The sequence below is a fragment of the Syngnathus leptorhynchus genome, chromosome 5, assembly GCF_054491065.1.
Source record: "Syngnathus leptorhynchus isolate UIUO chromosome 5, UIUO_Slep, whole genome shotgun sequence".
Taxonomy (NCBI): Eukaryota; Metazoa; Chordata; class Actinopteri; order Syngnathiformes; family Syngnathidae; genus Syngnathus; species Syngnathus leptorhynchus.
Genome location: NC_141199.1, coordinates 3,016,813 through 3,041,593, shown reverse-complemented (window position 1 = coordinate 3,041,593; position 24,781 = coordinate 3,016,813). Strand labels below are relative to the sequence as shown.

The following is a 24,781-nucleotide window of genomic DNA, read 5'->3' as shown; positions in this document are numbered from 1 at the left end:
TTCATGCCCCTGGTAGGGTCACCCATGGCAGAAGGGTCCTAGGTGAGGGGCCAGACAAAGCACGGCTCAGAAGACCCCTTATGATGAATAAAATATATGGATGTCGTTTTCCCTCGCCCGGACGCGGGTCACCGGGGCCCCTCTCTGGAGCCAGGCCTGGAGGTGGGGCTCGAAGGCGAGCGCCTGGTGGCCGGGCCTTCGCTCACGGGGTCCGGTCGGACATAGCCCGAAAAGAAAACGTGGGTCCCCCTTCCAATGGACTCACCACCTATAGGAGGGGCCAAAGGGGTCGGGTGCATAGTGAGCTCGGCGGCGGCCAAAGGCGGGGACCTTGGCGGTCCGATCCCCGGCTGCAGAGGCTGGCTCTAGGGACATGGAATGTCACCTCTCTGGCTGGAAAGGAGCCCGAGCTGGTGTGTGAGGCAGAAAGGTTCCGACTAGACATAGTCAGACTTGCCTCCACATATAGTTTGGGCTCTGGTACAAGCCCTCTCGAGAGGGGCTGGACTCTCTTCCACTCTGGAGTTGCCCACGGTGAGAGGCGTCGAGCAGGTGTCGGCATACTTATATCCCCCCGGCTGGGCACCTGCACATTGGGGTTCACCCCAGTGAGTGAGCGGGTAGCTTCCCTCCGCCTTCAGGTGGGGGGACGGGTCCTGACTGTTGTTTGTGTCTATGCACCGAACGGCAGCTCAGAGTACCCACCCTTCTTAAAGTCCCTGGAGGAAGTACTGGAGAGCGCTCCTTCTGTGGACTCCATCGTTCTACTGGGTGACTTCAATGCTCACGTGGGCAATGGCAGTGAGACCTGGAAGGGCGTGATTGGGAGGAACGGCCCCCCCAATCTGGACCCGAGCGGTGTTCTATTGTTGGACTTCTGTGCTCAACACGGATTTTCTATAATGAACACCATGTTCAAGCACAAGGGTGTTCATGTGTGCACTTGGCACTAGGACACCCTAGGCCGCAGTTCGTTGATCGACCTTGTAGTCGTGTCATCGGATTTGCGGCCGCATGTTTTGGACACTCGGGTGAAGAGAGGGGCGGAGCTGTCAACTGATCACCACCTGGTGGTGGGTTGGCTCCGATGGTGGGGGAAGATGCCGGTCCGACCTGGCAGACCCAAACGCTCTGTGAGGGTCTGCTGGGAACGTCTGTCAGAATTCCCTGTCAGGAAGAGCTTCAACTCCCACCTTCGGCAGAGCTTTTCCCACGTCCCGGGGGAGGCGGGGGACATTGAGTCCGAGTGGACCATGTTCCGTGCCTCCATTGTTGAGGCAGCCGACCGGAGCTGTGGCCGTAAGGTTGTTGGTGCCTGTCGTGGCGGCAATCCCCGAACCCGCTGGTGGACACCGCCGGTAAGGGATGCCGTCAAGCTGAAGAAGGAGTCCTATAGGGCCGTTTTGGCCTGCGGGACTCTGGAGGCAGCTGACAGGTACCGGATGGCCAAGCGGAACGCGGCTTCGGCGGTTGCTGAGGCAAAAACCCGGGCGTGGGAGGAGTTTGGCGAGGCCATGGAGAATGACTTCCGGACGGCTTCGAGGAAATTCTGGTCCACCATCCGGCGTCTCAGGAGGGGGAATCAGTGCACGGTCAACACTGTTTACAGTGGGATGGTGTGCTGCTGACCTCGACTCGGGATGTCGTGAGTCGGTGGGGGAATACTTCGAAGACCTCCTCAATTCCACCGAAACGCCTTCTAATGTGGAAGCAGGGCCTGAGGACTTTGAGGCGGACTCTCCAATCTCGGAGGTCGAAGTCACTGAGGTAGTTAAAAAACTCCTCGGTGGCAAGGCCCCGGGGGTGGATGAGATCCGCCCGGAGTTCTTAAAGGCTCTGGATGTTGTGGGGCTGTCATGGCTGACACGCCTCTACAGCATTGCGTGGACATCGGGGACGGTGCCTCTGGATTGGCAGACTGGGGTGGTGGTTCCCCTCTTTAAGAAGGGGGACCGGAGGGTGTGTTCCAATTACAGGGGAATCACACTCCTCAACCTCCCTGGTAAGGTCTATTCAGGGGTGCTGGAGAGGAGGATCCGTCGGGAGGTCGAGCCTCGGATTCAGGAGGAGCAGTGTGGCTTTCGTCCTGGCCCTGGAACAGTGGACCAGCTCTACACCCTCGGCAAGATCCTCGAGGGTGCATGAGAGTTCGCCCAACCAGTCCACATGTGTTTTGTGGACTTGGAGAAGGCGTTCGACCGTGTCCCTCGGGAGGTTCTCTGGAGGGTGCTTCGGGAGTATGGGGTGCTGAGCCAACTGATAAGGGCGGTTCGGTCCCTGTATCACCGATGCCAGAGTTTGGTCCGCATTTCAGGCAGTAAGTCAGATTCGTTCCCAGTGAGGGTTGGACTCCGCCAAGGCTGCCCTTTGTCACCGATTCTGTTCATAATTTGTATGGACAGAATTTCTAGGCGCAGCCGAGGCGTTGAGGGGGTCCGGTTTGGGGACCTCAGCATCGCGTCACTGCTTTTTGCAGATGACGTGGTGCTGTTGGCTTCTTCAGTCCGTGATCTCCAGCTCTCACTGGAGCGGTTCGCAGCCGAGTGTGAAGCGGTCGGGATGAGGGTTAGCACCTCCAAATCCGGGTCCATGGTCCTCGGTCGGAAAAGGGTGGAATGCCCTCTCCGGATCGGGGATGAGAACCTGCCCCAAGTGGAGGAGTTCAAGTATCTTGCGGTCTTGTTCACGAGTGAGGGCAGGATGGAGCGCGAGATCGACAGGTGGATCGTTGCAGCGTCGGCAGTAATGCGGACTCTGTACCGGTCCGTCGTGGTGAAGAGAGAGCTGAGCCAAATGGCAAAGCTCTCGATTTACCGGTCGATCTACGCTCCTACCCTCACCTATGGTCACGAGCTATGGGTCGTGACCGAAAGAACGAGATCCAGGATACAAGCGGCCGAAATTAGTTTCCTCCGCAGGGTGTCTGGGCTCTCCCTTAGAGATAGGGTGAGAAGCTCGGTCATCCGGGAGAGACTCGGAGTAGAGCCGCTGCTCCTCCACGTTGAGGGGAGCCAGATGAGGTGGCTCGGGCATTTCATCAGGATGCCTCCTGGACGCCTCCCGGAGACCCCGGGGACGACCCAGGACGCGCTGGAGAGACTACGTCTCTCGGCTGGCCTGGGAACGCCTTGGGATCCCCCGGGATGAGCTGGATGAAGTGGCTGGGGAGAGGGAGGTCTGGGAGTCCCTCCTAAAGCTGCTGCCCCCGCGACCCGACCCCGGATAAGCGGAAGAGGATGGATGGAAGGATGGATGGATGGATAATAATAATGGTGGCACAATAACGCACTGGTTAGCACATCCCCCTCACACTTAAGAGGGTGCGGGTCGATTCCACCCGCCCTGTGTGGAGTTTACATGTTCTCCCCGTGCCTGCATGGGTTTTCTCCGGGCACTCTGGTTTCCTCCCACATCCCAAAAACATGCATGGTAGGCTGATTGAGCACTCCAAATTGTCCATAGGTGTGAGTACAAGTGCGGATGGTTGTTCGTCTCTGTGTGCCTTGCGATTGGCTGGCAACCGGTTCAGGTTGTCCTCCACGTACTGCCCAATGGCTGCTGGAGTAGGCTCCAGCATGCCCAAGACCCCCGTGGGGACAAGCGGTACAGAAAATGGATGGATTATTATTATTATTTTTAAAAAGCAAGAAACAAGATTACTACGGAAATATTTTATGCAGACCTTCAAATATAGGTACATCTTTGAATCTGAACCTTACCTCAAAATTTCTGTTGATCTTTAAACTATTTCAAAATGTTCTGAAATTTAACCACATTCTTCTATTTTCTTTACTATATCCCTGTCCTCTACCCATTGTTAGTCCCTCGTTTCAAGGAGTTCACAAGTGTAATGTACTTAATCTCTAACTCACCTAATCCCCTATCTCTCCTGTCAGATTAAAATTGAAAAAGAGTGACAGTTGGAGGCAGGATATACTCCGTAAATGTCAAAACATCTTGCACTTTTGCCTTGATCAAATGATAGGAGTGGGGAAAAATAATTAATACCACTACTTAAGGCAAGCATTCAATCTGTAGGCGGAACGAAGGCCAAATAGATTTTCATGATCTGTCCATCCCACAAAAGGTAGTTCTGTCCCAATGCCTTCATTCCTTCAGTGCCAGAACGACAGCCAAAAGTTCTTTGTTGTCCAGGTAAAAAAAAAAAAACACGTTCTTTCTTCTTCGAAAAAGAAATGGCGGGAGCATATCGACAGGATTGAAGGGAAATGTAAAAAGGCTATTAATGTGATGAGGTGTTTAGCAGGATGAGAGTGGGGAGTGAGCTGTTGAGCACTGAAGCTTTTTATCAAGCTCTGATAAGATCTGTGATTGACTATGGGTGTGTGAGTTATGGGTCAGCAGGACCGCCATTGTTAAAAACACAATGTAATACAGGCCCAGGCTCTGAGGATATGTTGTGGAGCTTTTAAAACTGCTCCAGTGGGTGTCTTACAGGTGGAGATGGGTGAGATGCCTTTGGACTTGAGAAGGAAACAAATCATGGTTAACTTCTGGATTCATCTGAAGAGCCATGGATAGTCTCATCCTGCGAAAATAAGGTGGATCTTGTTGCAGCCTTTGATTATTACTCAGAGCTGAGGTACTCGGATTGTGTTTGTATTTATACAGATGGAACCAAAGAACCAGTTTCGGGATTAACAGGTTTTGGTGTGGCAATTCCAGCACAGAAAATAGGTATGACGAGACGAATGTCGGCTGGATTAGATAAAGTGGATATTGTGGCTATTTTGGATGCATTAAAATGGGCAGAGCGGACTAACCAGGGCAAGGTGTTAGGATTCTGCTTCAGTATTGTCCAGCATTCAGTCCTTTTATCCAGTAAAAGAGATATTGTATAATATTCTTACTACGTTCACGAGTATACTTAAGCAGGGAAATTATGTTTAGTTTATGTGGGTGGCTGCACACTGTGGAATTGATGGTAATAAGAGAGTGGACAGGCTGGCAAAAGATGCGCTGAAAAAAGGAACCGTGGATACTCGGGTGAATAACAGTATGTCTGAGGCCAACAGTGCTGTCTGGAGACATGCTACGCTAGAATAGCAGAATGGCAAAAACAATGGGATACAGGGCTCACTGGGAGGCATTTTAAACAGTTTAAGAGAGATATAAGAGGAAGTAGAGTCACAGGGGTATGTAGAAGGGAGGAAATGATTACGAGACTCAGATCGGGGCACAGTGGTCTTAAGACTTTACATCGTATCGGGAAACACAATGTGAGATCTGTCAGGAGGAGGAATCGGTGGAGCACATTGTTCTGCAGTGCAGGGGCAGTTCAACCTGAGAGGCTATTGGGTGGAGGTTGAAGGAGCTGGGATTTAAGTAGTTTAACTTCAGAAATGTTTTGCAATGTAGCAGTAGGGTTCAGGTGGGGGTATTGGTTTCTTGAGGGTGGCGGGTTTATATAAGAGTATATTTTTTTTTTGTTTTTTCCTGTATTGTTTTGTGTCCCCTCTTAATATATGCGTGTCTTACCTAGGGGAAGGTAAATTTTTAGATTGTGAACTTATGCTTTGACACAGGTGGTGGTAATGCCCTGTTTTGTCATGACTTGTTCCCGGTCATTTCCTTGTGTCTATATCTTGTCATGGTTTCTGTCCGCGTCTCTGAGTACTCGCCTCTTCCCTCCTGTGTCTACTCACAATCATTGTATAATAACAGTCACCTGCCTCTTGTTACTTGTCTTGTATTTAAGTCCTGTCTGCCTCTCCCCTGTCGGATTGTTTTAGTCTCTCGTCTCTGTTCTTGTCTTTCTGTTCTTGTCTCCCATTTGTGTCTGTGCCTAGTGTTCCTGGCCCGCTCATCCAGTCCCCCCACCCCCAGTCTTGTGTGGGGGCTCACAGTCAGATTCTGTTCTGTGTCCGAGTGGCTTCTGTTTGCCTGTCTGCTGGCCATGAGTCTCTATCCCGCCCGTGTCTTTGCTCGGCCCCTTCCTTCCCTCAATAAACCCTGGTCCAAGATGCATTTGGTCGCCCTGGTCATGCCATCCGTGACACGTTTGGTGGCCAACCGCTGGACAATTAAAGTTAAGTTAAAGTCCCAAAGATCATCGACACACATCTGGTTGTGGTGAAATTTGTCCTCTGCATTTAACCCATCCCTATGTGATTTTGATCCATCTCCTGGGGAAGAGGGGAGCAGTGAGCAGCAGCGGAGCCGCGCTCGGGAATCATTTGGTGATCTAACCCCCCAATTCCAACTCTAAATGCTGAGTGCCAAGCAGGGAGGCAATGGGTCCCCTTTTGGGTCTTTGGTATGACCCGGCCAGGGTTTGAACCCACAACCTACCAGTTTTAGGGCGGACACTCTACCACTAGGCCACTGAGCCTAGAAAAGAAAGAAAGCCACAAAGAAAAAGCCTGTTTGCAGGTGCATTAGTGAAACTGGCATTACTAAATATTATAAATGTCCCATGTATTGAAAGCGGTTTAGCATTCATTTCGTTCTTTGATTCAAACTAAATTATGAGCATTGCAAAGATCCAGCTTAGTGAAGACAGATGCCTCATGAAAAGAACTGAATGCAAAGTCCAAGAGAGGGAGTGGGTACCTATTCTTTACAGTTACTTCATTTCTTGTAGATGGAACGGCTGAATATTACTCTGTGGCAGAACAAGCTCCAAATAACAATGAACTTATTTGAACAATCTCTGTGGGATTTACCAGGGCAGACCCAGTACCAAGGGGAATGAGACTCAAGGAATGAAGTAAAGAGATATGGTTCCCTGATGATTCCATGAGAGTAGCAGGTAGACTGGGACAGTACAGTGGTATTGGTGGCCAGAGTCTTGCCATCCACAGCCAAGATTGTCTTGGGTTTGGGAAGTGGCCCAAAAAAGATGTTGCACTGGGAAGCAAAGTCAGTCAATAAAAATGTCAGGTGCAGTCTGGGTAGAGGGTTCATTCAGAACGAGTGGCTAAGGAGCTGGCTGTTTTGGATGAAGAAAGCAGTGAGGCAAAAAGTGGCAAGCTTGACTGACCAAAGTAGAGGCAAAGTCTCTGATTTATATGCCAAAGTTCTTCCTCTTGAGAGAGTTTAATTCTCCCCAACTGCATGGCTTCATCAGGTAGGAGGAGATGGTTGCATTGACAGCAGCATGCACAGTGGATGGTTGTTCAGCAGGTTGAGGGACAGACGAGGAAGGCTGCTGAAAGGGTATTGTGGGGGGACTGAAGGAGGGACCCCTGACTGATCTGTCCCTACTCCCTTAGTCTGTTATCCAACAAATGGCCAGAGAAATCAATTTCTCAATCTTGTCACATGCAGCAACCGTTTTTTTTTTTTTATTTCCTCGCTTAAGGCCTGAGAAAATACCCTATGTAGGACTTACTCATCCAAACCACATTCTGCTCCTGAGATGGAAAAATCACTGGAAAAAGAGGGAACCCCACTGCTACCCTGGTGCAAAGAAGGTAGCTTATTGCTAGCTCCCATACTCTGCCAAGGGTGATCAAAAACCTTGCACATCTCTGCAATAATAGAGCAGCAATGAGGTGAATTATTGTTAGCTAATGCAACTGACCAGGCTGAAGCTTTAAGATCTGTCAAGCTCACGATAAAATAATTAGTTTAAGGTTACTGGTCGAAAACAAGCATACATTGATGGGGAAACTGCATAGCACCATTTCCGAGCGGAAGTGTAGCTTCAGGGATAGGTTGTTGACAACATCTTGCTCCACCCGAAAGGCTGAGGGGATCAGTTCTCCTCCATGTCGTGAGCCTTTTTATCTCGACACGGGGACAGTGATGTATTCACGGACATGATGTTGAGTTTATCATGTTGAACATGATTCATGTTTATTGTTTGTTCATTTCTTTATTTCTATATTACTGGTGCATGACACTTTCATGAGGATCTGTTATCCTCTCTTTTAACCTCAATGTGCCCACTGTTGGGTATGGATACTGAATTCCAGTCTGGGATCAATAAAGTATCCATCCATCCGTCCATCCATATTCATCCTTAGCTTCCTACCTCAGTCTGGCACCCATAGCAGATTGTTTGTGTTTGCACATTCTGGACCGCAGTCGTGTTTTTGTTTCAATTCATTAAAGAAAAAGACTATTCAAGCAATTTTCTCATGCATTTGAAATTGTATGGTGATAGCAACACCTGGATACTAATGTGGATGGAATGGGTGAAAACAATAATGAAATGCCAATATACCAAAAGGTACCAGCTAGCAGCAACATTTTTTTTATTCTGGGGAAGAAAAGAACTATGAACCTATTTGGGAACATTTTAGGAGTGATAAACTTAGTAAAAAAAAAAAAAAAGAAATAATTATGAACTATGAACTGAATAAGTTCCTTTTAAAATGTGTGAGCTGAACTGTGAACTAGTTCGTGTAGAAAATTAATTTTACCAGTACTGCTGAAGTGCAGTTTGTCACTTGGCCTACCATTTATGTTTTTTGAAATGTGGGAGGGAACTGGAGTACACAGAGAAAACCCACACAAGGAAGGGCAAACTCCACACAGGAAGACTAGAGCTGGAATACTAGAACCCTGCACCTCTGAATTGTGAGGTGACGTGCTAAGCAGTACGACACATGTTGGAACAAAATAAACAAAATAAAATGTTCCTTATTCAATAATAAGTTTTGTTTTGGAGACTCAACATGCATGAATTGCAGGTATTCAAGGCATATTAGGTTGCTGCTTTGAACAACCCAAAAAATCCCCCCCATTAAAAATGTGTTTCTACGTTGCTCAGCAGGCCCTTTTTTGTGATTTGCACCAAAATAGATACTTCTCTAAAAAAGAGCAGGGATGGCTGTTTGTAGAGTATTTTTTTTTAACAGAATATATTCAGCTTTAGATGAGAACAGCCAAACGGCCTCTATCCAAAGCCCCTCTTCCGTCTTTAAACATTTTATAATGTTTAATTGTTACCTGAGGCATTAAGAAAAAACATACATCACTGAACAATTTAAATGTGAGGAATCAGGGGACTGAGTGGCCTTATATGCAAATGCAATTTCATCCTATTCAAGTCCAGCTGGTGAAAATGTCAGATGCGGATTATGGGAGGTTAATTCCGTTCATGAGAATAGCACAAATGGCATCCTAATCAGTGAGATAATTCTTTGATCTCACCACAGTGACTGGTCTTTAATCGGGTTGTTTTTTTGTTGTCCTCACGTCATAACTGAACGTATCAGTATTACAAATTTGCAATAAGCTTGGATATTTTCTCATGTGCTTTGAAAGGTTTCTTGTGATGTGTTCATCTGTAAAACACCTGAAATCTCAATGGCAAAGTAACAGGCCTTCAACTTGTTAGAGGGGAGGTCAAGTCGAAAATTGTTATGTAACAACACATTTTCTGGGTTTGGTCTTGTGATGTTCGCAAGCTGAGCACTTAGGCACTGTAATGTCATTTTCAGTCAAAAGCAAGTGGCAAAATGGCCAATGCCTGAGCTGGGTGAAAACAGTTGGATTTTGCTACTTATTTCATATTGCACAAATTCCTTGTTTAGACGAGTGGGGCTGCACAGAACATATTAATGTAAGGAAAACATTTGCTTTGACTTCCCCTTTAACAAATGCACTCTTAAAATTGTTGCTTTTCATTGACCAGAATGGACAAACACCTCAATAAAACCATACCATTGTAGGTGCAATTAGGACGTAATTAATCTTGGCAGGTATCCTTGGGTGCCTATTGCCAGTATGAGCATACAAGTGCTAAGATGTTCTACAGTAATAGACTTCCCTGGCCCCAGCACAGCTGCAAAACACTAGCCACAGCTCACCTAAATTGACATATCTTAAATTCAATACCATCTTGTCACCTTAAACTTATAACCTCTACCCTGAACAATACAAATGGGCAGAATTACTGCAAATAAGAAAAAAAGCCAGAACAGATGCAGTAATGCTATTTTGTATTATCAAGTGATGGAGCACACAGCCAGTCCTGTGTAAGTGCTGCACATCTGGATTGAGTAAGCTCTCACTGACTTCTTGCAACTTTATTGTGCGAACACTATATTACAGTTACAATTCACAATAGTCCTCCTTTTCTCCAACTTGTTCCAGATTTTGAACAGGATCTACGCATGTACATCCATTAAGATTTTTAAAAAGCATTCACATTAATAGCTATTCATTGTTGATGATTGTATCAACAATATCTCTGCTTGTTGTGAGAATCCGAAAGGCAAATTGGGGGTCAATTGGCTCAGACACACTTGATTATTCACTCCAGAAAAAGCTTCCAACTGGTTCAGTCCTAAGCCTGACTTGCAAGTGTCATCAGCAAAGATGGACGCTAGCCAATGTCAGGTCACATCACTAGTGGGTTTTTTCATCCAAATGTTTACAAATTTTTTTTTTAATTGTAAAACCGTGCAAAGTGAGCATGTAACTTTCACTCGTTTCCATTTTTTAAATTACAGTAATCCCTCACTATATTCAACTTTCACGGCCTCGCTGCTTCATGGAACTTTTTCACAGTGCATTGTGTTAGGGCTTCAGATGAAAAAGACACTACAGAGTCAGGCCGCACAGGCACATTATATAGTAGGTACTGATGATTAAAATTATTATTTTACTGTCGTTATGTGGAAGAAAGTGTTTACTTCTTTTTGTTAAACAAATGCTTGGGCCTGAAAACAAGTTTTGTCCTTTGGTTTCAATGTTATACCTGTATAACAATAATCCATAAAAATCAAGGTTTCCACTTAACAATTTTAACCAATCACGGGTTCTTTACGGAACATAACCCCAGCGAAAAACGAGGTGTATGTGTGTGTATGTGTGCGTGAGTGTGTGTGGGTGCGCGAGTCTTCTTAAACAAGTATAACCACTTCTACTAGTCAGTTACTTCTTCCTATGTGTGTGTGTGCGTGCGTGCGTGCGTGTGCCTGTTTGTGAGTTTCAAATCCAAGATCGGACACTAGCACCACAGTAAATGCCCCAGCATTTCTATAAACTTCTATAGGTTTGAGCTAAATCATTCTTACAAATGGTTCATGAATGTGGACCCATGTCCCAGCTGGAGATCAGTGAAACCAACCCCTGTGCTGGGAAGCAGTGGATGAGTGGTTAAGAATGTGGCGTGTGACTGAAGGGCTCCGAGATCAATTTACCCTGAGAACTCACAACTGAGGTGTCCTTCATTAAAGGTATTTGAATTAGCTCCCTGGAGGCTTTAAAGCTGCCCACTGCTTCTATGTGTGTGTCACAAATGGAGTGTACTTGCAGTGTTCACATCTGTGAGTGGTTAAACGCAAGGATGAAATTGTATTCAATACAAAGGGGTTTGATCTGTAGTCTCTGGAGTTTAAATGCCAGGAGCTAACCTTAAAACATTCCCCATTTCAATTCGGGAAATATTTTTCATTTTTGAAAACAGCAAACTGATCTCACACTGCTTAAAACAACAAATAATGGGGCCAATAATGAGAGCTGTTTAATATTTTGACTACCAAAATAAAACGAGCAAGTCAAGAATATTACAAACATTCTAATGGCGTACAGTTCAATACCACATACGACTACAAACGCAAGAATTAAGATAATAATAAATGAATATCTTATTCAAAGTGTCACTCAGTACTGTACATTACCTTCAGTTTGTCATATAACATGTTTTTGTTGACTTTGTTTAAATTTGTCTTGTTTTATGTTGTCGTTTTCTGGTGTTCCTACCCAGTCTTGTCTAATCCTTAGATTTTTCACGTGTTCTTGTCAGCCCTGTCCCGCAATCAGTATCTACCAATCAGCTCCCTCCAGCCACTCGTGTTTTGTCCTGGTGTGCCCCTTTGTCTCATCTTTTTCTTTGTATTTAATTTCTCACTTTCTTTCAATCTGTGTTTGCATTGTCTAATTTGTCATCATGTTTTCTTGGTCCCGTCATTTCATGTTTCCTGTTTTGCTGAGTTTATTAGCTGTTTTTTTTTGGTACATTGTACCTCTTTTTGGGGGAGGGGTAATTTGTTAATTAAGTGTGTTGATAACATCATTTGCTTAATTTTCCTTTTTTCTAATTAGTCCTTTGAGTACATCCTACACTTGTGCCTTGCCATTGAAGAGGGAGCAACAGCAATGTGGACATGTTCTATTTGGGTGGATAATCTCTGTACAATATGATGCTCATATATGTACAATTCTTTTATTATTTTATGCAAAGATAACTGCTCAATCAGAACACGAATACAACACACATAACTGTATGAACACACACACATAGGCCAACACACGCGCCCACACTCAGGTACGAAATGGTCATGTGACAAGTTCCCGCCTTTCCGGACAGAATAAAACAAGCTGACCTGGAGGCAGAAGTTGTTGTTTCATCGGCTGCCGTGCCTTGTGTAGTGGCCGCCATTAAACAACCCAAGATCTTGCCAATAAAGAACTAAACTCTAAACTCTACACCTTTGCTTTCCTGGCTCAACAACGGACATCCTGCACAATACGCAACACCATCCTGCTTGCCTCCACTTGGGTTCTCCACCTTTTGCCACATGCACTAAAACCTAATTCTAAAAATGGACACAATACACAGACCAAAGGATCCAGCAGGAGGTGCATTGTGTTGCCCTACACGCCGTTGCCCTCCACGCCATCTGTCTGCTTGTCATCAACCTCGGCCTGCTGGCCAAGCTCTATGGTGACAGGCTGAAGAGGCGAATGCAGACAATATTTCTGTGCTGCAGCACCGCAGGATGTCGCACTGCATCGAGGCAGTCCCTGTTCCTATGCCACGGTTGCTCATGGCTGCCATTCCTATTTGGATCTCATAACAGCTCAGCGACTACTCATAGCTCAGTTTCTCAACCATGTTCTCATTGGTACGCCACCGCGCCAGTCCCCTGTCCACATCATGCCTGGGTGGCTGGGACTGCAGTGCCAGTTGCCTATCCATGTCACAACTTGGTGGCCAGGACCATGCCTGGCCATTTAGCAATAGATCCGCCCGTACTGCCACGTCAATCAGCTGTCTACGTCCCAACTGATGCGTCCGGACTGCTGCACCAGTGCCCTGTCCATGTCACAACAGAAAGGCCGTGTCCGCCATAGCAGTCGTATGTCCATGTCACAGCGAGGTAGGCCAGACTGCTGCATGAGTCACCTGTCCACGTCATGACTGTCCCGCACAAATTGCCATGCCGGTTGCCTGTCCATATCACAACTGTCCCGCATGTACCCTCGTGCCAGTCACCTATCCACGTCATGACTTGGTATTATGGACTGCTGCAACAGTCGTATGTCAACGACATGACTGGCCCTCGAGGACAGCCCCTGCTTGTCTATGTTATAACTGGCCTGCACCAACGACTTACCTAATTCTCTCTCTCAGCTGTCACACCGCGGTGAGGTTGTCTCGTCTGAGGTTTTGTTGTGGCCTTTCATTTCCTGTTTTATTTTTAAACCCTGATTTCACTCATTCCCATTCACTTCACCTTCCTCACCCTGATTCCTGATTGTGTCTACCTGTTCTTAATTATCATAAGTAGTCTCCCCTGTCTTGTGCCAAATGCTGTGTCCAAATTCCCAGGCCACGTCCTCGAAGGCCAGTTTTTTGACCAGTTTTTAGGCTACATGATGTCACTTCCGGCGTAACTTGATAGCGTGTCACGTGACACACAAATGCAACCCTGAAACTGGCCTTCATTTCCATGGCAATGGGCTTGTTAGTGTGAAGGCGAATTCTACACCATTCACTATCATTCCACTTCTTTTATTCTCCTCACTTTTTTGTCCTGCTACTACTTCCTCATAATTCATCTGATTCACTTGATTCCACTTTTGACGTATTCCAAATATTCACGTGATGAGCGCTTGCATTTTTCTCATTCCAAAAGTTTTCAGTTTTCGCAAAATTCGCAAATTTCTGGCAAATTGACATTTTTTTGCTATAAAGGTTTGAAAAACCACAAACTGTTTTTTGGGTTTTCTGTGTTTTACACAGCGTAGTAGGGCAAAACGTTTGAATCTTGGGATAGACTGGCACGAATCAATCGTATGACATGTCACAATATGTGGCAAAATGAACAGAGATTCTGATCTGTCAGAGTTTCTTTGTCATGGTTGTGAAGTGTGCCAGATGCCAGACGACCAATCACTGAGTATGTCACACTACACGGACTATGACGCATCAAGAACATGTGATTATTTGCACATTAGAAAAGTATGCCTAGCACTTATGAAATATGTTTACAATCAAATGCAAGCAATTCATTTGGAAAGCATGTTACAAAACTAGAAATGAAATCTTGGACTTCCATTCATTTGGTATTTCTGAAATGATCAGTCTGATGGTCTGTTCAATGCTGAGTCACCACCCTCATTCATTTGAGCTCCTGTATATGCATGATGCGCTACAATACACAGAAACAGCTCGCAGAGTGCTATAGTGGAAATAGATTTTCATCAAGAGTTGCCTTCCATACTTGACAAAAGCAGAAATTGGCAATTCATTCGTATGCTAATTTTATTTTTAGTTCATTGTTTTATCCCCTTCTCTTTTTTACCACAATCACTTCTTTCCCACACTGGTTGAAATTGCAGAGTATGTTGATTCTTTATGCAATTAAGAACACGAGAGTATGTTGATTCTTTATGCAATTAAGAATAGGACCTGCCCCCACAACTATGAGAAGAGCCTAATCAAGACAATATTGTTCTAATATTTTTTATTTTTAATGGGACAGTAAGAAAGAAAAAATATATATAAATAGACATAATTCATCATATGGTGAATAACTAAGATATTCAAAAGTATTGTGAGTCAGAAGAGACAGAAGATGTAAGAGGTAAGATTTTGGAGGTTGTTTTAACTTAACATGGTCTCGCAGTTGAAGAGCAGTGTATCACCCACCATTTCCAAAACTATGTGAAAAAGACAGGGAGATATAAAGGATGAGGCACAAATTATTTTCAGGTGGATCATTAGTGAGAGTCCTCTCCCCTCAGTCAAAACAAGTGGACGTAAATCCAAATAAAACCATCATCTGAGCATTAATCTTCATCCTTAGAAAAGTCTTCTCTTTGACATATGAAGCAGTAATGTTGACGTAAAGTGCTAATGCCAGTCACATATTGTCCGCATGTCAAACATTTTCAAATCAACATCTGTAAGAGGAGCATTGATGATAAGGAATTATTATATTATCAATTATCAATAAGCCTTAATGTCATGCCCAGAGCAAGTCGCGTGCAAACCGCAGTCTATGTGCATGGGTAGAGTTTTCTTTCTTCGATATTTAGCTAGACTATCTCAGATAGTAGGATTAAACACAGCTGACTTGCGGCCAATAAAATTGGCTCCCACCATTCCCTTTAAAATCATGGCAGTCTAAGTCCACATTGTGCTTGACATTGTAGAAGACTAAAATAATGACCTGGAAAAAACCCCCACTGAATTTAGGTTATTTAATTTTTATATAACTATTTAGATTCCCCTCTTTTTTCCTTCCCATGGGCTCACCACCTATAGGAGGGTCCAAAGGGTGCAAAGTGAGGTGGGCGGCGGCCAAAGGCGGGGACCTTGGCGGTCCGATCCCCGGCTGCAGAGGCTGGCTCTAGGGACATGGAATGTCACCTCTCTGGCTGGAAAGGAGCCTGAGCTAGTTTGGGCTCTGGTACAAGCCCTCTCGAGAGGGGCTGGACTCTAGCACTCTGGAGTTGCCCACGGTGAGAGGCGTCGAGCAGGTGTGGGCATACTTATTGCCCCCCGGCTGGGTGCCTGTACGTAGGGGTTCACGCCGGTGAACGAGAGGGTAGCCTCCCTCCGCCTTCGGGTGGGGGGACGGGTCCTGACTGTTGTTTGTGTCTATCCACCAGATGGCAGCTCAGAAAACCCACCCTTCTTGGAGTCCCTGGAGGAGGTGCTGGAGAGCACTCCTTCTGGGGACTCCATCGTTCTACTGGGTGACTTCAATGCTCATGTGGGCAATGAAAGTGAGACCTGGAGGGGCGTGATTGGGAGGAACGCCTCCCTCCGAACTGAACCCGAGCGATGTTCTATTGTTGGACTTCTGTGCTCAACACGGATTTTCTATAATGAACACCATGTTCAAGCATAAGGGTGTCCATGTGTGCACTTGGCACCAGGACACCCTAGGCCGCAGTTCGATGATCGACTTTGTAGTCGTGTCATCATCGGATTTGCGGCTGCATGTTTTGGACACTCAGGTGAAGAGAGGGGCGGAGCTGTCAACTGATCACCACCTGGTGGTGGGTTGGCTCCGATGGTGGGGGAAGATGCCAGTCCGACCTGGCAGGCCGAAACACTCTGTGAGGGTCTGCTGGGAACGTCTGGCAGAATCCCCTGTCAGGAAGAGCTTCAACTCCCACCTCCGGCAGAGCTTTTCCCACGTCCCGAGGGAGGCAGGGGACATTGAGGCAGAGTGGACCATCTTCGGCGCCTCCATTGTTGAGGCAGCCGACTGGAGCTGTGGGCGTAAGGTTGTGGATGCCTGTCGTGGCGACAATCCCCGAACCCGCTGGTGGACACCGGCGGTAAGGGATGCCGTAAAGCTGAAGAAGTCCTATCGGGCCGTTTTGCCTTGCGGGATTGGGAGGCAGCTGACAGGTACTGGATGGCCAAGCGGAACGCAGCTTCGGCGGTTGCTGAGGCAAAAACCCGGGCGTGGGAGAAGTTTGGCGATAATGACTTCCGGACAGCTTCGAGGAAATTCTGGTCCACCATCCGGCGTCTCAGGAGGGGGAAGCAGTGCACAATCAACACTGTTTACAGTGGTGATGGTGTGCTGCTGACCTCGACTCGGGACGTCGTGAGTCGTGGGAGAATACTTCGAAGACCTCCTCAATTCCACCACCACACCTTCCATTGTGGAAGCAGGGCCTGGAGACGCTGAGATGGATTCTCCAATCTCGGAGGTCGAAGTCACTGAGGTAGTTAAAAAACTCCTCGGTGGCAGGGCCCCGGGGGTGGATGAGATTCGCCCGGAGTTCTTAAAGGCTCTGGATGTTGTGGGGCTGTCATGGCTGACACGCCTCTACAGCATTGCGTGGACATCGGGGACGGTGCCTTTGGATTGGCAGACTGGGGTGGTGGTTCCCCTCTTTGAGAAGGGGGACCGGAGGGTGTGTTCCAATTACAGGGGAATCACACTCCTCAGCCTCCCTGGTAAGGTCTATTCAGGGGTGCTGGAAAGGAGGATCCGTCGGGAGGTCGAGCCTCATTTTCAGGAGGAGCAGTGTGGCTTTCGTCCTGGCCGTGGAACAGTGGACCAGCTCTACACCCTCGGCAGGATCCTCGAGGGTGCATGGGAGTTCGCCCAACCAGTCCACATGTGTTTTGTGGACTTGGAAAAGGCGTTCAACCGTGTCCCTCGGGAGGTTCTGTGGAGGGTGCTTCGGGAGTACGGGGTGCCGAGCCAACTGATAAGGGCGGTTCGGTCCCTGTATCACCGATGCCAGAGTTTGGTCTGCATTTCCGGCAGTAAGTCGGATTCGTTCCCAGTGAGGGTTGGACTCCGCCAAGGCTGCCCTTTGTCACCGATTCTGTTCATAATTTGTATGGACAGAATTTCTAGGCGCAGCCGAGGCGTTGAGGGGGTCCGGTTTGGGGACCTCAGCATCGCGTCACTGCTTTTTGCAGATGACGTGGTGCTGTTGGCTTCTTCAGTCCGTGATCTCCAGCTCTCACTGGAGCGGTTCGCAGCCGAGTGTGAAGCGGTCGGGATGAGGGTTAGCACCTCCAAATCCGGGTCCATGGTCCTCGGTCGGAAAAGGGTGGAATGCCCTCTCCGGATCGGGGATGAGATCCTGCCCCAAGTGGACGAGTTCAAGTATCTTGGGGTTTTGTTCACGAGTGAGGGCAGGATGGAGGGCGAGATCGACAGGCGGATCGGTGCACCGGTCTGTCGTGGTGAAGAGAGAGCTGAGCCAAATGGCAAAGCCCTCGATTTACCGGTCGATCTACGCTCCTACCCTCACCTATTGTCACGAGCTATGGATCGTGACCATAAGAACGAGATCCAGGATACAAGCAAGGATACACCCTCCTCCGCAGGGTGTCCGGGCTCTCCCTTAGAGATAGGGTGAGAAGCTTGGTCATCCGGGAGAGACTCTGAGTGGCTGAGTGGCTCTACCACTGCTCCTCCACGTTGAGAGGAGCCAGATGAGGTGGCTCGGGCATCTCATCAGGATGCCTCCTGGACGCCTCCCTGGGGAGGTGTTCCAGGCATGTCCCACCGGTAGGATACCCCAGGGACAACGCAGGATGCGCTGGAGACTGTCTCTCAGCTGGCCTGGGAACACCTTGGGATCCCCCGGGATGAGCTGGATGAAGTGGCTGGGGAGAGGGAAGTCTGGGAGTCCCTCCTAAAGTTGCTGCCCCCGCGATCTGACCCCGGATAAGCGGAAGAAGATGGATGGAATTATTCTTTCCATCCATCCATTTATTTGAGCCACTTAGTCCCCACGGGATCGCGGGCGTGCTGGAGCCTATCCCAGCCGTCATCGGGCGGTAGGCGGGGGACACCCTAAACTGGTTACCAGCCAATCGCAGGGCACACACAGACGAACAACCATTCGTACTCGCACTCACACCTAGGGACAATTTAGAGGGCTCAATCGGTCTATCAAGCATGTTTTTGGGATGTGGGAGGAAACCGGAGTGCCCGGAGAAAACCCACGCAGACACGGGGAGAACATTGATTTTATTACAACATTTTACCGATCGCCCAGCCATTCACTCCAGTCAGGCCAGCCACTCACTGATCCACTTCCCCTATCCCTACATTCAATAAAATATGTCTTGCGCACTTGGTTGCTCTGCCCTGTTTTTCACAGACACTACCCCAAAATTACATACCGTTACATTAACCTGAATTCAATATTCATACAATGTGTCATGAATTAATACTCTTTTGCAGTGCAGCCAATTGAACACATCCACTTAGACTATGTTCATATTTTACTTATCAGATTGCGATCAACTGCGATTGGCTGGCAACCAGTTCAGGGTGTCCCCGCCTGCTGCCCGATGACGGCTGGGATAGGCACCGGCACACCCGTGACCACCGTGGGGACAAAGCGGTTCAGAAAATGGATGGATGGATAGATTGCGATCAAAGGACCCCACTCTGATTGGAGCACCTCGTGCGAGAACCAACACGCTGTTTTGGGGGCATTCTAAATAACCCAACAGCAAATTTGAGCAACTCAAAGTCAAAGTCCCAATGATTGTCACACACATCTGGGTGTGGTGAAATTTGTCCTCTGCATTTAACCCATCCCCGTGTGATTTTGATCCATCCCCTGGGGGAGAGGGGAGCAGCGGTGCCGCGCTCAGGAATCATTTTGGTGATCTAACCCCCCAATTCCAACCCTTAATGCTGAGTGCCAAGCAGGGAGGCAATGGGTTCCGTTTTTATAGTCTTTGGCATTACCTGGCCAGGCTTTGAACCCACAACCTTCCAGTCTCAGGGCAGACACTATCATTAGGCCAGGGTGAGCTGGTCACTCACTGAGTTACTGGATGGTCGCAATGAACGTGTGCACACAAAGAGTGTTTCTGCCCTCGAAACTAATGACTGCAATAGTACGAAACAGACCTCCCATAACCATTTGTCCATTGGGAAATGTTTAATCAGGTTAGTATGTCCAGTATAACTTTATTGAAAGAAGTGTACTAAAGCAACTGATCTTTTATTTGAACAATTTTATGCCACACTTTCACTCTTCGTTGTTTTTTTTCTTCGTGTTTGGAGGCGGCTTCACGTTGGCCACAACACGCTTAATGTAGGGCTGGGTGATGTGGCTGACAAAAACTAAACTTAATTGTGTTATGATTTTGTTTTGTGCATATCAAATATTTATTGAAGGTAGTTTCTGTCAATATCGATCACATGTCAATTGCGATATATATCGTATTATTGCCCAGCCCTAGCAGAATAATTTGACTTGCTGAGGTCCGTGCTTGAGATTGGTGAATACAACATGTGATTGTTTGTTTGTTTATTTTATCCATCCATCCATCCATCCATCCATCCATCCATCCATCCATCCATCCATCCATCCATCCATCCATCCATCCATCCGTCCATCCATCAATCCATCGGCCGTGCTGAAGCCTATCCCTGCAGTCATCGGGCAGTAGGGAGGTAACACCCTGAACCAGTTGCCAGCCAATCGCAGGGGACACAGAAAAAAACTACCATCCGCACTCGCACTCACACCTAGGGGCAGTTTGGAGTGCTCAATCAGCCTACCATGCATGCTACCATGTTTTTGGGATATGTGGGGAAACCAAAGTGCGCAGAGAAAACCCACGCGGGCACGGGGAGAACATGCAAACGCCACTCAGGAAGGGCTGGAGGTGTAATCGAACCCGCACCCTCGTAACTGTGAGGCGTATGTGCTATCCAGTTAGGGAGTAAAGTAAGACATTGAAGGCAAAAGACAGAAGACATATGCTGCAAAGTTAGCTTCTGGTGAGCCAACCAGAATATATTTCGGAATGTGTGAAGATACACTAATGAGCTGGAAATGCTGATACTACACCACAATCTCAATTTTACTCGCTTCAATTCTACGCGACTTTCTGTCAAACGCAGTTTGGTCATGGAACCCAATTTCTTTTGTCATAAATACATTTTCAAGTAGTATTTTAAATGGATGATATAAACACCATAAACGGCTAAATGACTAGCGCATAAATGTTAGCACTAGTGATTCGATGAATCTCCGTGACTAATTTAAAGGTGTTTGATAATAAGAAGTTTGATATTTATGAATGCTTTATTACAGTGTTACGGATAGGTAGGATTGTTTTTGATTCGGAAAGGGGAAACTTCGTGGAAGCACTTCATACACACAGTTACTCACTAGGATAGGGAAGATTCACCGATATGCATTGGAAAATCGATACGACCTGTAAGATGAAGTTGCATCGTATTGTATCGCACTGGATCACATTGTTTTAAAATTAAAACGAACTGTATCGCACCGTATCGCAGGAGATGGGAGAATCGTATCGCATCCTACCATTGGCAATTCCATGAATCGTGAATGCATCGAATCGTTGGCAGTGTATCAAGATGTGCATCGTATCGCTTTGATGGTGAAGATTCCCATCCCTACGACTCACACGTCAAAGAGCATGGCCGGACACAGAAGAAGTGGCTACCGTAATTTTTGGACTATAAGTCGCAGTTTTTGTCATAGTTTGGGTGGGGGGGGGGGGGGGGGCGACTTATACTCAGGAGCAATTTATATGTAATTTTTTTCAAAAATTTAAAAATTCAAAAATCCGCGATGTGGTGAAACCGCGGAAAACGAACCGCGATGTAGCAAGGGATTAGTCATTTGAACTGCAAGTGACGTCACCTGTGCCGCGTGGGGGTTGTTTACATAAAAGACAAAGGATTTGATCACGGGATGACGAAGATGACGAAGGGCCCCACGTACTACCGGCATCATTAACGGCTTTGTTTGTAAGTGACACGGAGGACAAAGAGTTTGAAGGATTTAATGATTTGGAGTGACACAGAAGGTTTGAAAAACTATTATGGCTTTTACGCACGCCCGGTCCTTCTCAACGGGAGCTCTCTTTCACTTTCGTGGATGAAAGTCGGGGGCCGGCGCTCGGCCGGGTGGCTTTCCGGGGACGGTGGATGGGGCTCGGACATGGCTTTTACGCACGCCCGATCATACTCTACATGCTGTCTTTCACCTCCGTGGATGGAAGTCGGGGGCCGGCGCTCGGCCGGGTGGCTGTCCGGGGACGGTGGATGGGGCTCAGACATGGCTTTTACTCACACCCGGTCCTATTTATGGAGCTCTCTTCCACCTCCGTGGCTGGATGTTCAGTAGTTGTTGGCTCGTTGAACTCTTGTTTTGTTAAATAAAGAGCCGTTTACCAAACCCACGTCTTTCTTGGTATTTTGCTACAACATAGTTATGTTCTAGATCGCTGCAGCCCACGCCGTTGTTGACATAAAGAACGAGGAATTTGATCGATGGATTTTATGATTTGGAGTGACACAGATGGTTTGATAATGTTGTTGTAATATGAATAGTTATTTAAAATATACTATATATACCGTTATATGGGTCTGTGGTATAATTAGAAATGCAATTTGCAACGGGTCCGACATCAGCATATGCGGCACATAGGCAGCATTGTTTACATAAAGCATGATCGATAGATTTAATTAATTGGAGCGGCACATATGGTTTGATAATATTGTTACTATATGATAGTTATTTAAAATATACTTTATATATCGTTATGTGGGTATGTGAAATAATTAGAAATATAAATCACGGCAAATCCGAGGGCGAGTGTACTCTGCATTGTTTACCTAATAGAAGATCGATGGATTTAATGATATGGAGTGACACAGATGGTTTGATAATGTTGTTTTAATATGATAGTTATTCGAAATATACTTTATACATCGTCATACGGATCTGTGGTATAATTAGAAATGCAAACAAATAAACAAATAGTCCAACGTCAGCATATTCGACGCATACGCGTACTGCAGCATTGTTTACATAAAGCACATTGATGGATTTAATGAACTGGAGTGACACAGACGGTTTGATAAATGTGTTAATTTTGTAATACTTACTTGAATGACTCTGAATGTCAGGCCCGTTCTCAGCTCCGCGTTTGTGTATATGTTACGTTAGCATACCGTATCGTTTAGCCTGTTGTTGCTGGTTCATGTCTGTTTTCGGTGTTGGATTGTAACAAATACATTCGCCCTAAAAGTGCGATTTATACTCCGGAGCGATTTATATATGTTTTTTTATTGTGCATTTTATGGCTGGTGCGACTTACGGTACGGTACTTTATTCTCTATTCTAGCCAATTCTCATACCATCAAAATAACTTACTCAATCCGCCTGATAGTCATCTGCATATTGCTTCTCTTTTTTATTAAAATGTCAACAGACTTCGATGTGTGGAGAGCATTCAAAGAGACGGACAGCATACAAACCCCTTCAGCTGCCCAACAACATGCCTGACATTAATTAATGTAACAAAGGACCCCTTTGGCTGCCTAAAAACATTCCTTTGTAAAAAAAAATAATGATAATACTTTCTATACAACACGTCTTTGGGGTCAACACAATTCCCAAATTCTGGACCCCAAAGTCCGCGTAAAATCGAGATTTAGTTTACATGTACTGTATTTTAATACAGTAAAATCAGAGACATCACTTGTGGTTTAATAATCAAAGATTTGTTTAAAATGATGGAAAACAGATCAAATGGCTGTAGTGGGGTGTTGAAGAGTTTCCAAGAGCATGTGGTTGGCACCTAGCAGTGATAATGAGACACATCTCACCCTGTCACCTCTCCACCATTATGACACCTGCAGCAGCTTTCAGCTCACCCACGCTGTTGTCCAAATATAAGTCCATCTGTCTGTTTTTATGATGAGGTTAATGTTTCTAGTTAGTTTGACCTCGTTGCGATATTAGATATACTGCATTGTACTCTTCTCTACTCCAATCTACTAAACGTGACCACATTATTCCGACAATCAATGCCTGTTGCCTAACTTTTTTTGTCTACAGTTTTAATTTCCCAAAAGCAATTACCTCATTAAGTATTTTTTTTTTACATTTATATTTTTAACAGTCACAACCATGTACGAACGATATCAATAACTAATTTGCTTCCTTCACAACACTTTTTGAGTGTCGCAAATTGAGTTTCCCCCCGGAATAAATGAAGTATCTATCATCCATCCATCCATCCATCCATCCATCCATCCATCCATCCATCCATCCATCCATCCATCCATCCATCCATCCATCCATCCATCCATCCATCCATCCATCCATCCATCCATCCAGCTTTTCTAGTTTCTCGTTAGTATGACCTTTTCCAATATTATGCTCTACTCTACTCTACTCTACTCTACTCTACTCTACTCTACTCTACTCTACTCCAAATTATTCCCACAATGAATGCCTATTGCATAGCTTTTTTTTGTCTATAGCTCTAATTTCCCAAGAGCTATTACTACATAAAGTTGCATTTTATTAACATTTATACTTTTAACATTCACACTTTTTCAACTTGCTTTTGATTGGTGGGAATAAAGAACAAATTTTGGCAATGGGCAGATTCCTCCTCTTGAGTTCACGTTTCTGCCCTTCTCGGTCTAAGTTTATGTCCATTAATTCAGTGTCTTTTCACACTGCCAAGAAGGCTGAGAAACATTTTGCATGTAGGAGGGCTGGCTGGGCTGGACTGTTCCTTTCCATATTTATGACTGAGAGGTGTGCAAAGAATTACTCCCACACCTCTTCCTAAATCACCTTGTTCTCCCTCAGCTTCCATTTATGTTCTCTGTTTCCATCTCTCAGAGTGACTTCATAGTGCTTACTAATCACTGAGGAGTTCCACTGTACCTTAAGTTAATAAGCTTTAGTTTCAAACATGACACTATACAAAATGCTACAATGGCATGGATGTTCATACTACTATATGCGGTATATAAATTAAGCACCAAGACTTGTAGATATCGCGCTTCAAGGATCTGTGGAGGGAAAGTAAAGTCGCCCCAAAATGAATTGGAGGGATTACATCAAGACATAGACAAACATACCGTTCTACCAATTCCTGTGTGCCGCCAAAGAGCGGGAGAGGCGGAAGGACTTAGTGTACTGTATTTGATCTTCTATGCACCTACGAACTAATAATAGATGATGGAACAACTAGAACTAGACATTAAATAATTCATTTTAATTACTCAAGTTTTGCATATACAAAAACACGAATGAACCTGATTTCTCAGGTAGATGC

General features: G+C 46.1%; 1 protein-coding gene across 1 annotated transcript in view; it reads right to left on the bottom strand.

Annotated features, from left to right (window-relative positions):
- The window catches only part of tenm3 (teneurin transmembrane protein 3), a 329,857-nt gene extending 306,930 nt beyond the window's left edge, over positions 1-22,927 (bottom strand). Inside the window, exon 1 of the mRNA XM_085911853.1 lies at positions 22,858-22,927. The gene's annotated coding sequence lies outside the window, so the exon portion shown is untranslated. The remainder of the gene's footprint in view (positions 1-22,857) is intronic.
- Between the last annotated feature and the right edge of the window lie 1,854 nt (positions 22,928-24,781).